Source organism: Somniosus microcephalus, chromosome 2 (genome assembly GCF_052327205.1).
Source record: "Somniosus microcephalus isolate GS21.2 chromosome 2, FLI_Smic_1.0, whole genome shotgun sequence".
Taxonomy (NCBI): Eukaryota; Metazoa; Chordata; class Chondrichthyes; order Squaliformes; family Somniosidae; genus Somniosus; species Somniosus microcephalus.
The window spans coordinates 206,860,638-206,874,735 of record NC_140988.1 but is presented as its reverse complement, the minus strand read 5'-3'; positions in this window follow the sequence as shown (position 1 = coordinate 206,874,735).

The window sequence follows — 14,098 nt, the reverse complement described above, 5'->3', positions numbered from 1 at the left end:
TCATCAATTAGCCTGAAAATTACGTGCTAAATCCAGACTCTTAGACAGGCGTTTCTTATTAGCACAGCACTCATTTAGTGCCTGTTTTCACCCTTTGGCCAAAATAACCCCCAGGGAATTTATAAAGTGGAAATTGGGAGATCAGCAGAGAGGACAGCAATAGTGAGACTGATGTCAGCATGGAAATGGGCAAAGGTGGATATAAGCAGTCTTGGTGATGAATAGGATATCTCAGTTCTGAATCAAGGGGCTGGATTTTACCAGCCCTGAGGAGGCGGGTTTGGAGGCAGGACTGCTGGGAAAATGGGAAAAATTGGGAGCGGGTCCCAACCCCGCTCCCAACCCACCTCCAAATCATCTGCCCGGGAGGCAGGTTCCTGACTCACGCAGGAATCCGTCTCCTAGCAGCGGGGAGGGGATTAGAGCCAACTAACTGCCAGTTAACAGGTAGTTAACAGGCAGTTAAGTGGCTATTCCCCATTTTCAGCCTTCCCGACAGTGGGAAACCCCGCCAGGGTCAGCGAGGTGAGCTGTGCGTAATGATCAAAAACATGTCATTCTATAGTGGACACTAGGTGGAGCCGTAGAGCTGTGTAGAGCTGTATATAGCTGTATGTATTAAGACTACACTACCCAGCTGTATATATATTAAGACTACATTACCCATGAGGCTAGGCTACCCACAAGGCAACAGTCAAGATGGCAGCCTGCACACAGGAGCACACTTGCTGCATCTCTACAGATACTGTACCTAGAGAACGTGTACTGAATAAATGACTAGCTAGAAGCTAGCTGTGTTCATAATAAGAATGTCTAGTTATTAATGAACATAACATGGTACCAGGGTGGTGAAGATCTGCTGAAAATTGTGAAAAGCGACATGGAGAATTTGAAGCCACCAGAGCGTTTCAATCTCACAGAAAAAATCGACTACAATTGGCAGACTTTTAAACAGCAATTCGAACTCTACATTGCAGCCATCGGATTCGGTACGAAGCCAGACGCAAGGAAGATAGCGTTGCTGCTCACGGTTGCAGGCCCACAGGCGATAGAGGTATTTAATACATTTGTATTTAATCCAGCGGAGACCAGAGAAAAATTAGAAGATGTGCTAAAAAAATTTGATGCACATTGCTCTCCCAAAAAGAATGAGCCGTATGAAAGATACATCTTCCGTTCTCGGACACAGCAACAAAATGAAACTTTTGTTAGCTTTATAACTGATCTGAAACTGAAAGCACAGACATGTAATTTCTCTGAGCTCAAAGCATCCATGATTCATGACCAGATTGTGTTTGGTATTCATGATAAAAAAGTCAGGGAACGTCTGTTGAGAGAAACCGAACTAAATTTGGAAAATGCGGTGAAAATATGCCAAGCCAGCGAGCTAGCTCGAAAGCACGCGAAGACTTTCAGTGAAATCAATAATGATGCGATTGTAATGAGTGAAAATGCTGCTGTCGGTGCTGTGTCCTACAAGGGGAAGAAACGTGGGCAGAACAGAAATGAAAAGCAATCGGAGGATGAAATTTTGAATTGTAAACGCTGTGGTTACAAACACCAGTTAAGACAATGCCCAGCATTTGGAAAAATGTGCACAAAGTGTAATGGAAAGAATCATTTTGCCAAACAATGCTTTTCAAAAGTAAAAACAACGAAAGGGCAACAAGTTAATGTGATTGAGGACACTGATTTAAGTGAGACATTTTTTGTAGGAATGGTGTCATGTGACGATATCAAAAAAGATACAGAAAATGTGCAGCCCTCAGAAATAGACAATGCTGAACATAAAGTTAATGCAGTAAAAGAGGACAAATGGATGATCCCACTGCAGATAAATGGAGCATTAGTTACATTGAAGCTGGACACTGGGGCAAAAGCAAACTTAATCAGTATGAGTGACATTAACAATATGAAAGAGAAGCCCAAAATACAGAAAAAGTCAGTACTACTGAAGGACTATAATGGACAGAAAATAGATAGCTTAGGTGTATACAGACTCAAAGTGACAGTCAAAGACAAAGTGCATCATCTCATGTTTTCTGTTGTGGCTGAAAGACTTGATTCGAAAGTAGGTGACAAAGCTTGTGAAGACTTAGAACTGGTCAAGAGTGTCTACCGTATAAACTGTGCCATAAGCAGACCAGATGACTCAGGTGATGAAGCAGAGAGCCCATCAAGGATGAAAAGGCCAATGGGTATCCATGTCTTCAAAAAGCCTAGTTTCTCCAAGAAGAAAGAAAAAAACTTTAAGGTCAAAGAAAAGCACAAAGAGGAAAAACACAAGGAGAAAAAGTCCAAAGATACAACTGCAGCAGATGTTGTTAAGCAGTGGAAAGAGAAAAAGAAAAAGAAGAAGCCTGCACCAGAGCAGGAAGCAGTTCCGGTGGATACTCCTTCTTCCCTCAGGCCAATCTTTGGTGTTCCATTAGCCGAGGCTGCTGAGAGGACTATGCTGTATGATGGGATCCAGCTGCCAGCAGTTTTTTGAGAGTGCATTGACTACATTGAGAGTTATGGCATGAAGAGTGAAGGAAACACTGAAACCCTCTCCAAGCAAAGATCGCAAGGAGACCTCGATCTATACAAGAGCAGATTGATGACAATGCCGCAACTGCATCTTGTCATTCACCGCCAGAACAATCTCATGAAGACACATCAGACTTACCCGTGTTGAGAAGATCTACACGTGAAGTAAAAGAGCCTGATAGACTTAATCTTTGAGTACAATGTAAAGCTTTGAAAATGTGTTGACTGTTTTGAAAATGTTTATGTTTATAGAGCACTAACAAAAGTGTTACTGATATTATCTTTATTGTTTTCTTGAAAGTTGATTGATATTGATTTTGTTAAACCTCAAAGAAAGGGGGATGTAACGATTAAAAACATGTCACTCTATAGTGGACACTAGGTGGCGCCGTAGAGCTGTGTAGAGCTGTATATAGCTGTATGTATTAAGACTACACTACCCAGCTGTATATATATTAAGACTACATTACCCATGAGGCTAGGCTACCCACAAGGCAACAGTCAAGATGGCAGCCTGCACACAGGAGCACACTTGCTGCATCTCTACAGATACTGTACCTAGAGAATGTGTACTGAATAAATGACTAGCTAGAAGCTAGCTGTGTTCATAATAAGAATGTCTAGTTATTAATGAACATAACACTGTGGGTCTGCTGCAGTGTAAGTGTGCAAATGACAGCTGCAGAGGTAGTGTGATGGGTGCAATGGTGCACAGGTAAGTATGACAGGTGAGAGAATGTAGTGAGAAATATTTTTATTCTGTTTATATATATCTGCAAGTGACAATATTTGATGTTTCTTTGAAGCCTCACCTGATCGGCAGAATTGACAGATGGCTTCTGCAATCTCACATGTAGCTGCTGTTGTGTATGTACCTTTAAGAGAGAACTGCTTTTATACTGTAGTACTGGCAGTGACCACACCTGTATATAAAGCCGTAGCAGACTTTTGTACTTTCAGTTCCAGCATACCCTCTGTTCAGTAAACACCTGTTATTATCGTTCTCCTGCAGTCTGTGTGTTATTGATACGCGGACACTACACTGGCGATGAGCAGGTTCGAACTCACCTGCAGTACTGCATCACCTCACGGGGATCCATCCCTGAAAAGAAGCTTCTTGGAGGTCGAAGTCAGAGCTACGGGCGTCAACGCGGGCAACCGCCCAGTGATCCACCGGAGTTCAGAGAATCGCAGGGGAGGCTGTGGAGAGCTGGACTTGGCTCCCCAGTCAAGGTGTTCTAGCAAATTGTGCTGGTAGCAGGTAGTGAGCTGACCCTTCCGGACTGCGACGGGCTTAAGCTCGATCGAGCGGCTCTGCAAATGGTCCGTGCAGCGTCGTCGGGAAGGAAAAGAGAGAGAGAGGGTGGAGCGCACAGGGCGCGGTCGGTGCTCAAGAGCCGGGCAGCGTTAGAGAACATAAAATGAGGGGAAGGAAAAGAGAGATGCGCCGAAGCCGCGGGGCACTGCCATTACTCTTTAGAGCACTAGGAGCAGCGTTGGCAGCAAGGGGAAGAAGGAAAAGCGCGGGAGGCGCCATTTTATTCCATTGGGGAAGAAGGAAAAGTGCGGGAGGTGCCATTTTAATCCATTGGGGAAGAAGGAAAAGTGCGGGAGGCACCATTTTAAACCATCCAAGATGCCGAAGAGTGGCAGTATCAATGCTTTCGACAACGAAAAAGAAGACTGGACCACGTATGTGGAAAGAATTGAAGTGTACTGCAAGGCAAACGACATGGCCGATGGAAAGAAGGCGGCGGTATTATTAAATTTGATGGGCGCGAGACCATACGGCCTATTGCGGAATTTAATTACCCCAGCTAAACCAATGGAGAAAAGCTTTGAAGAGATTGTCAATATCTTACAGGAACATCTAAACCCTACACCGCTGCTGATAGCAGAAAGATTCAAGCTCCATAAAAGAAACCAGCACAAAGATGAGAGCAATGCTGACTATCTTACGGAACTACGCAAGTTATCGAAGCACTGCCAGTTCGGAGCAGGACTGGCAGATACCTTAACGGATAAGTTTGTCTGCGGGCTCCAGAGTGAAGGAACCCAGAAACGACTACTTTCGGAAAAGGACCTGACGCTAGAAAAGGCTTTCAGCGTGGCAGTATCCTACGAAGCAGCAGCATGGGGAGCTGCGGAAATACAACAGAAACCACAAGAATATAGCACTAACAAAATGGCATATGGAGCAGAAAAGTGCTATCGCTGCGGCAGAACAACCCATGCTGAGAAGGACTGCTGGTTTAAGGACAATGTATGCAGGCAATGTGGAAAAGTGGGACACATAGCAAGAGTCTGCAGGTCGGGAAAGAAATCCAACACTAAAAGAACGACTAAGGAAAAGTACAATAAAGTAAAAAAAATGACAGACAGTAGTTCAGAAGATCAGGAGAGTGATAATGACTCCGGGAGCAGGAGACTAAGCTGTCTAAAGCTACACAACGTGATCACAAAGGATGATCACCGAACCATTTGGGTCATCCTCATTATAAAAGCAAAAGATAGGAAGGAGAAAAACAAAAGTGGCAGTCAGAGAAATCAACGGTTTAAATCAAACGTGGCCACAGTAAATAATAATTCTAATAGGTCTAAGTGCGTTAAAAAAACAAGCCTGAAGGCTTTGTGTCTTAATGCGAGGAGCATTTGTAATAAGGTGGACGAATTGGCTGCATAAATAGAGGTAAACGAATATGATTTGGTTGGGATTACGGAAATGTGGCTCAAGGATGGCCAAGACTGGGAACTCAACATCCAGGGGTATTCGATATTCAGGAAAGATAGGCAAAAAGGAAAGGGAGGTGGGGTAGCATTACTGGTTAAAGAAGGGATTAATACAATTGTAATGAAGGATATTAGCTCTGATGATGTGGAATCTGTATGGGTAGAATTGAGAAATACTAAGGGGAAAAAAACATTAGTGGGAGTGATATATAGACCTCCCAACAGTAAGGCGGAGGTTGGGGATGGCATTAAAAGGGAAATTAAAGAAGCGTGCAATAAGGGCACAGCAGTCATCATGGGTGATTTTAATCTACATACAGATTGGGCCAACCAAATTAGTAACAATACTGTGGAGGAGGAATTCCTGGAGTGTTTACAGGATGGTTTCCTGGACCAATATGTCGAGGAACCTACCAGAGATCAGGCCATCTTAGACTGAGTATTATGTAACGAGAAAGGATTAATTAGCAATCTTGTTGTACGAGGCCCCTTGGGTCAGAGCGATCATAATATGATCGAATTCTTCATTAAGATGGAGAATGAAGTAGTTGACTCAGAGACTAGGGTCCTCAATTTAAATAAAGGAAACTACGACGGTCTGAGGAGCGAGTTGGGTAGGATTGATTGGGGAATGGCACTCAAAGGGTTGACGGTGGATAGGCAATGGCAAACATTCAAAGACCGAATGGATGAGCTATAGAATTTGTTCATCACAGTTTGGCATAAAAATGAAACAAAAAAGGTGACTCAACCGTGGCTAACAAGGGAAATTAGGGATAGCATAAGATCCAAGGAGACGACATATAAATTGGCCAAAAAAAGCAATAATCCTGAGGAATGGGAGCAGTTTAGGATTCAACAAAGGAGGACAAAGGGATTAATTAAGAAAGGGAAAATAGAATATGAGAGTAAGCTTGCAGGGAACATAAAAACTGACTGTAAAGGCTTTTATAGATATGTGAAGAGAAAAAGATTGGTGAAGTCAAGCGTAGGTCCCTTACAGACAGAATCAGGGGAATTTATAATGGGTAACAAAGAAATGGCAGACCAACTAAATTCATACTTTGGTTCTGTCTTCACAAAGGAGGACACAAATAACCTCCCAGAGATGCCGGGGAACATAGGGCCTGATGAAAGGGTGGAACTGAAAGAAATCAGTATTTGTAGGGAAATGGTGTTAGGAAAATTGATGGGACTAAAGGCCGATAAATCCCCAGGGCCTGATAATCTACATCCCAGGGTACTTAAGGAAGTCGCCCTGGAAATAGTAGATGCATTGCTGGTCATCTTCCAGAACTCGATAGGCTCTGGAACAGTACCCATGGATTGGAGGGTAGCTAATGTTACCCCACTATTTTTTGAGGGAGTAACTGGTAGAATAGATGGGGGAGAGCCAGTAGATGTGGTGTACCTGGACTTCCAAAAGGCCTTCGATAAGGTCCCACATAAAAGATTAGCATGGAAAATTGAGGCTCATGGGATAAAGGGGAAAGTTTTGGCGTGGATAGGGAACTGGCTGTCAGATAGAAAACAGAGAGTTGGAATAAACGGCTCATTTTCTGAATGGCAGGCAGTAACAAGTGGGGTACCACAGGGATCTGTCCTGGGCCCCCAGCTGTTCACAATTTACATTAATGACCTGGATCAGGGAGTCGGATGCAGCATTTCCAAATTTGCAGACGACACTAAACTAGGAGGGGGGGTGGGCTCAGAGGAAGAGACCAGGAAGCTCCAGAGCGATTTGGACAGACTGGGCGATTGGGCGGATAAATGGCAGATGCACTATAATGTGGACAAGTGCGAAGTTATCCACCTTGGGTGCAGGAACGGGAGGGCAAATTATTATTTAAATGGCAATAGATTGGGAGAGGGGGAAGTACAGAGAGACCTGGGTGTTCTTGTACACCAGTCACTGAAGGCGAGCATGCAGGTGCAACAGGCGGTCAAGAAGGCAAACGGTATGCTGGCCTTCATAGCAAAAGGGTTAGAATACAGGAACAGGGATACCTTGCTGCAGCTGTACAGGGCACTGGTGAGACCACACCTCGAGTACTGTGTACAGTTTTGGTCGCCTCATCTGAGGAAGGATGTTCTTGCCATGGAGGGGGTGCAGCGGCGATTCACCAGGCTGATACCAGGAATGGCGGGAATGACCTATGAGGAGAGACTATGTAGTTTAGGGATGTACACACTGGAGTTTAGAAGATTGAGAGGGGACCTCATAGAAGTGTATAAAATTCTGACAGGTCTAGACAGACTGGATGCAGAAGGAATGTTTCCCTTGGCGGGTGAGAACAGAACTAGAGGACATAATTTAAGGATAAGGGCTAAACCATTTAGGACAGAGATGAGGGGGAATTTCTTCACTCAGAGAGTGGTGAACCTGTGGAACTCATTGCCACAGAGGGCAGTGTACGCCAGCTCATTAAATATATTTAAGAGGGAATTAGATATATTTCTACGGGCAAAAGGGGTTAAGGGTTACGGAGAGAAGGCGGGGACGGGATACTGAATTAAAGGATCAGCCATGATCTCATCGAATGGCGGAGCAGGCACGAAGGGCCGAATGGCCTACTCCTGCTCCTATCTTCTATGTATCTATGTATTCAAAAAAGGTGGTCGAGAAAAAGCGGGGAATTATAGCCTGACATCGGTAGTGGGGAAAATGCTAGAATCTATTATAAAAGATGTAATAGCAGAGCACTTGGTAAGCAGTGACAGGATCGGACAAAGTCAACATGGATTTACAAAAGGTAAATCATGCTTGACTAATCTACTGGAATTTTTTGAGGATGTAACTGGTAAAATAGATAAGGGAGAGCCAGTGGATGTGGTGTATTTGGACTTTCAGAAGGCTTTCGATAAGGTCCCACATAAGAGATTAGCGTGCAAAATTAAGGCACATGGGATTGGGGGCAAGGTATTGACTTGGATAGAGAACTGGTTGGCGGACAGAAAGCAAAGAGTTGGAATAAATGGGCCGTTTTCCGAGTGGCAGGCAGTGACTAGTGGGGTACCGCAAGGATCGGTCCTAGGACCCCAGCTGTTCACAATATATATTAATGATCTGGACGAGGGAATTGGATGTAATATCTCCAAATTTGCAGACGACACAAAGCTGGGTGGGAGGGTAAGCTGTGAGGAGGATGTCGTGAAACTCCAGTACGATTTGGACAGATTGGGTGATTGGGCAGAAACATGGCAAATGCACTATAATGTGGATAAATGTGATGTTATCCACTTTGGTGGCAAAAACAGGAAGGCAGATTATTATTTGAATGGCAATAGATTGGGAGAAGGGGAAGTGCAAAGAGACCTGGGTGTTCTTGTGCACCAGTCGCTGAAGGTAAGCATGCAGGTGCAGCAGGCGGTTAAGAAGGCAAATGGTATGTTGGCCTTCGTAGCAAGAGGGTTCAAGTACAGGAACAAAGATGTCTTGCTACAGTTGTACAGGGCCTTGGTGAGACCGCACCTTGAGTACTGTGTGCAGTTTTGGTCGCCTTACCTGAGGAAGGACGTTCTTGCCATGGAAGGAGTGCAGCAAAGATTCACCAGGCTGATACCTGGGATGGCAGGAATGACGTATGAGGGGAGATTGTGTTGATTGGGCTTATACTCACTGGAGTTTAGAAGATTGAGAGGGGATCTCATCGAAACTTATAAAATTCTTTCAGGCCTGGACAGACTAGATGCAGGAAGGATGTTTATGATGGCCGGGGAGTCCAGAACCAGGGGTCATAGTCTAAGGATAAGGGGTAAGCCATTTAGGACTGAAATGAGGAGGAATTTCTTCACCCAGAGAGTGTTGCACCTGTGGAATTCTCTGCCACAGAGGGCGGTGGAGGCCAGTTCCTTAAATATATTCAAAAAAGTGTTGGATATATTTCTTAAGGCTAAAGGGATCAAGGGATATGGGGAGAAGGCAGGGGCAGGGCACTGAATTTGGATGATCAGCCATGATCTCATTGAATGGCGGAGCAGGCTCGAAGGGCCGAATGGCCTACTCCTGCTCCTATCTTCTATGTTTCAATGATAGCAGGGTCCCAAGTAAAGATGGAATTGGACACAGGATCAGCCCTAACTTTCATGAATCGACGAGGCTATGAGCGGCTATTCTCACACATACCCTTGAAGGACACGTCCATTGTATTCAAGACATACACGGGGCAAAAAGTCTACCCCAGAGGAAATATAAGGGTGCCCGTTAAATACAACGGCAAGGAAACACAGAAACTGTATCTATATATACTACAAGATGGAGGACGACCATTATTGGGACGTGAATGGATCCGAAAAATACAATTGGATTGGCATTCCATTCAGGCGCTAACTGTGGCTGACAAAAAGGATGACGACGTCACACCTGGACGACTGTCAAAAATTCTAACTGACGCGAAAGAGGTGTTCCAACAAGGACTTGGGACTCTAAAAGGAGTAACGGCAATGATAGAAGTTGAAGATAACGCAAACCCAAAATTTGTTAAGGCCAGACCGGTACCGTACGCGATCCGCCCAGCCGTTGAAGCAGAGCTGGCGAGTCTGGAGCGTTCGGGTGTGCTGGCCAAGGTGGACTGGAGCGAGTGGGCCACACCCATCGTTCCTGTAATGAAGAAATCATTGAGCAGCACGCCTGGGGAGCCGAAGAAGGTTCGCATCTGTGGGGACTTTAAGGTAACTGTGAACCCAGTCCTGCACACAGTACAATATCCACTTCCACGGAGAGAAAATATTTTCACCTCACTATCTGGAGGGAAACGCTTTATGAAGATTGTTCTGGCCCAAGCGTATCTACAAATGGAGGTGGAAGAAGCATCTAGAAAATACCTCACGATAAACACTCACAAAGGTCTTTACCAGTACAACCGACTGGTATTCGGGGTAGCATCAGCCCCGGCTATTTGGCAGAGGGCGATGGAACAAGTCCTGCAAGGGATCCTGGGGACCCAGTGTTATTTGGACGACATCCTGGTTACGGGCGAAAATGACAGTGAACACCTTGCCAACCTGGAGCAGGTGCTCACTAGATTACAAGAATATGGGCTACAAGCCAACTGCCCCAAATGCGAGTTTTTCAGGAGACAAATCTCGTATTGTGGCACATGATTGATGAGGAGGGGTTACATAAGTCCCCAGACAAGATTGAGGTGGTAGTCAAGGCTCCAGCGCCGGAAAATGTGTCGCAACTGAGGTCATTCCTCGGGTTGGTGAACTACTACCATAAGTTCTTGCCGAATTTATCTGCAATTAAGCACCCACTGAACGCCCTGCTGCAAACTGGAGTAGCATGGAAATGGAGTGATGAGTGTAAGCGTGCCTTTCAGAAATGTAAATGCCTAATCACTTCAAAAGAAGTATTGGCCCACTACAATCCAACACTACCGATTCGGTTGGCATGTGATGCGTCTCCCTACGGCATTGGAGCGGTGCTGTCACACAAATTCCTTGACGGTTCAGAGAGGCCAATAGCCTTTGCGTCGCGCTCGATAACCTCAGCTGAGCGTAACTACGCCCAGATTGACAGGGAGGCCCTCAGCCTGGTGTGGGGGGTGAAGAAGTTCAATCACTATCTGCACGGGCAGAAATCCACCCTACTGACTGATCATCAGTCTCTGGTCTCCATTTTTAACCCAAAGAAGGGCGTTCCGGTGATGACGGCGCAACGGCTGCAAAGATGGTCCCTTTTTCTAGGGGCACATCAATACGACATAGAGTACAAGGGTACGAAACAGCATGGAAACGCTGATGGGCTGTCATGCCTACCGTTGCCTACGGTGGAGGAAGCACCTGCAGTGGACCCTGTTGAGATATTCCATTCGACCATAGTCGAATGTCTACCTGTTACAAACTCAAGTATAGAGAAGGAAACCCGAAATGACCCGACACTCTCTCGGGTCTATGATTTGACGGTGAAGGGATGGCCAGCACATGGCGACTCACTGTTGCCAGCATTCTCGCCAAGGAGAGAACTGCTGTCATTGTGCCGGGCGACCTTGATGTGTGGATCCCGAGTGGTAATTCCACCCAAGTTGAGAGATAGAGTGCTCAATGAGCTTCATGAGGGTCATCTGGGAGGGGTAAAAATGAAGAGCCTAGCCAGGGCGTTTGTGTCGTGGCCAGGAATCGATAAAGAAATCGAGGATGTGACCAAGAGATGCACAAGATGCCAGCAAGTCCAAAACGCTCCACCACAGGCCCCGCTACACCCATGGGAGTGGCCCTCATCTCCCTGGCAACGGGTACACATTGATTTTGCTGGTCCATTTATGGACTCAATGTTTTTACTCGCCGTGGATGCACGTTCGAAATGGCCAGAGGTCATCAAAATGTCCTCCACCACCACGGAGAAAACTATTGCAGTCCTACGGACCATCTTCACCAGGAATGGCTTGCCAGAACAGATTTGCTCCGACAATGGACCACAGTTTGTGTCCGAGGATTTCCGGAGGTTTTTGAGGAATAATGGGGTAAAACATTACACATCTGCCCCATATCATCCAGCCACAAATGGATTGGCTGAGAGGTTTGTTCAGACCTTTAAAAAAGGAATAAATGCGATGTATAACGACGACATACCACTACAACACAAGGTGGATAATTTCTTGTTTGCTTACTGGAATGCGGCATGTGCAGTCACCAACCAAGCTCCAGCCATAATGTTCTTCAACCGAAGGTTAAGATGTCGCCTGGATTTGCTCAAACCAAACATAAGATGAGATGTTGAGGATAAGCAATTCCAGCACGTCAATGAGAAGCCAACCAGGAGCTTCAAGATAAGGCAACCAGTCTTGGCCCGCGACTACCGAACAGAAAAATGGCAGCCAGGAACGATATGCACACAGCAGTGACCACTAATGTACACAGTGGACATTGGAGAGAGCATTGTGAGACGCCATGCTGACCAGATTCTAGAGTCACAGGAATAAGTCAAACACATACCACGAGCATGCGCACCTGGTGATGAACCCGAAATACAGATTGCGTCTACCTCAGAATCAGTGGTATTGGAAGCTGACGAACCAACCAATGACAATGAGCCAGAATCGACTCCGCCGCAAGAACAGGATACTCGAGAAAGGCGCTATCCAGCCAGGGTCAGGAAGCCTCCTCAAAGACTGAATTTATAAATGACTACTTCAGTTGATGTATATAGTACAGAGAAAATTGTAATTAGTTGTTATTTAATTGTTAAATGAATGTTACGTACTGTTTATCTAAAAGGGGAGGAATTGTTGTGTGTGTACCTTTAAGAGAGAACTGCTTTTATACTGTAGTACCGGCAGTGACCACACCTGTATATAAAGCCGTAGCAGGCTTCTGTACTTTCAGTTCCAGCATACCCTCTGTTCAGTAAACACCTGTTATTATCGTTCTCCTGCAGTCTGTGTGTTATTGATACGTGGACACTACAGCTGCCATCTATTTTCTCCTAAGGAAAGAGTCATTGGTGAGCCTGGGTGAAAGGGCTCACCTTTGGACAGTGATTGTCAGTGTTTGACAGCACCTCAATGCTGTCAAAAACTGACAATTCATCTTTCAAAAAATTATGGTGCCTGTCACTTTAATAAAACTGGCAGATGAAGCGTCATGCACTGATGTCATCTGACACAGGCTTCCCTTTAATTGTCCGGCAAGCCCGCAGGGCGGGCTTAACAAGGCCAATCAAGGGAAAATAGCGTCAGGTTGTCAGACATCGCTGGTCGTGGGACTAGAACCCGGAAACCAGCAGTCCCGCTCCCAACGCGCCTCCTCAGGTAAGATCCCAGCCAAAGAGTATGGCAAGGTTTAGGACATACAGGTTCAAACTGAGTAAGTGTATGAGAAGGGGATGGAAGCAGTACCAAAGGAGTGGAGTTTATGGTGGGGAGGAAGAAAGAGAGAAAGAAAGAAAGAACGAAAGAAAGAAAATAACGAAGAAGAACAATGACTTGTATTTATATAGCATCTTTAACGTAGTAAAACGACCCAAGGTGCTGCACAGGAGTATTTTAAGACAAAAAATTGGATACCGAGTCACATAAGGAGAAATTAGGGCAGGTGACCAAAAGCTTGGTCAAAGAGGTAGATTTTAAGGAGTGTCTTAAAGGAGGAAAGAGAAGTAGCGAGGCAGAGAGGTTTAGGCAGGGAATTCCAGAGCTTAGGGCCTAGGCAACAGAAGGCATGGCCACTAAAGGTTGAGCGATTATAATCAGGGATGCTCAAGAAGGCAGAATTAGAGGAGCACCAATATCTCGGGGGGTTGTGGGGCTGAAGGAGACGACAGAGATAGGGAGGGACGAGGTCATGGAGGGATTTGAAAACAAGGATGAGAATTTTGAAATCGAGGCGTTGCTTAACCGGGAGCCAATGTAGGTGAGCGAGCACAGGGGTGATGGGTGAACAGGACTTAGTGCGAGTTAGGACATGGGCAGCCGAATTTTGGATGACCTCAAGTTTACGTACGGTGGAATGTGGGAGGCCAGCCAGGAGTGAGTTGGAATAGTCAAGTCTAGAGGTAACAAAGGCATGGATGAGGGAGAAAGAAAAAACTTTTAGTTATATAGCACCTTTCACAATCTCAAGACATCCCAAAGCACTTCACAGTCAATGAAGTACTCTTGCTATCACTATTGTAATATGGATATTGGCATATTAATCAACCACAGGGAAATCACAGTTAAGCCCAATCATGTCATCACCTAATGTCTACACACATTTGCATTTCAGCTGTGATCACGATTTTTCACCTTCCGAGCTTGTGGACATAGGGGAAGTGAAGTATTTCTCTTGCTCCCCCAGTTGAGGTCAACTACCTTATCACAGGTTGAAAATTAAATCTAGGACCTGGTTGATCTGTATGGCT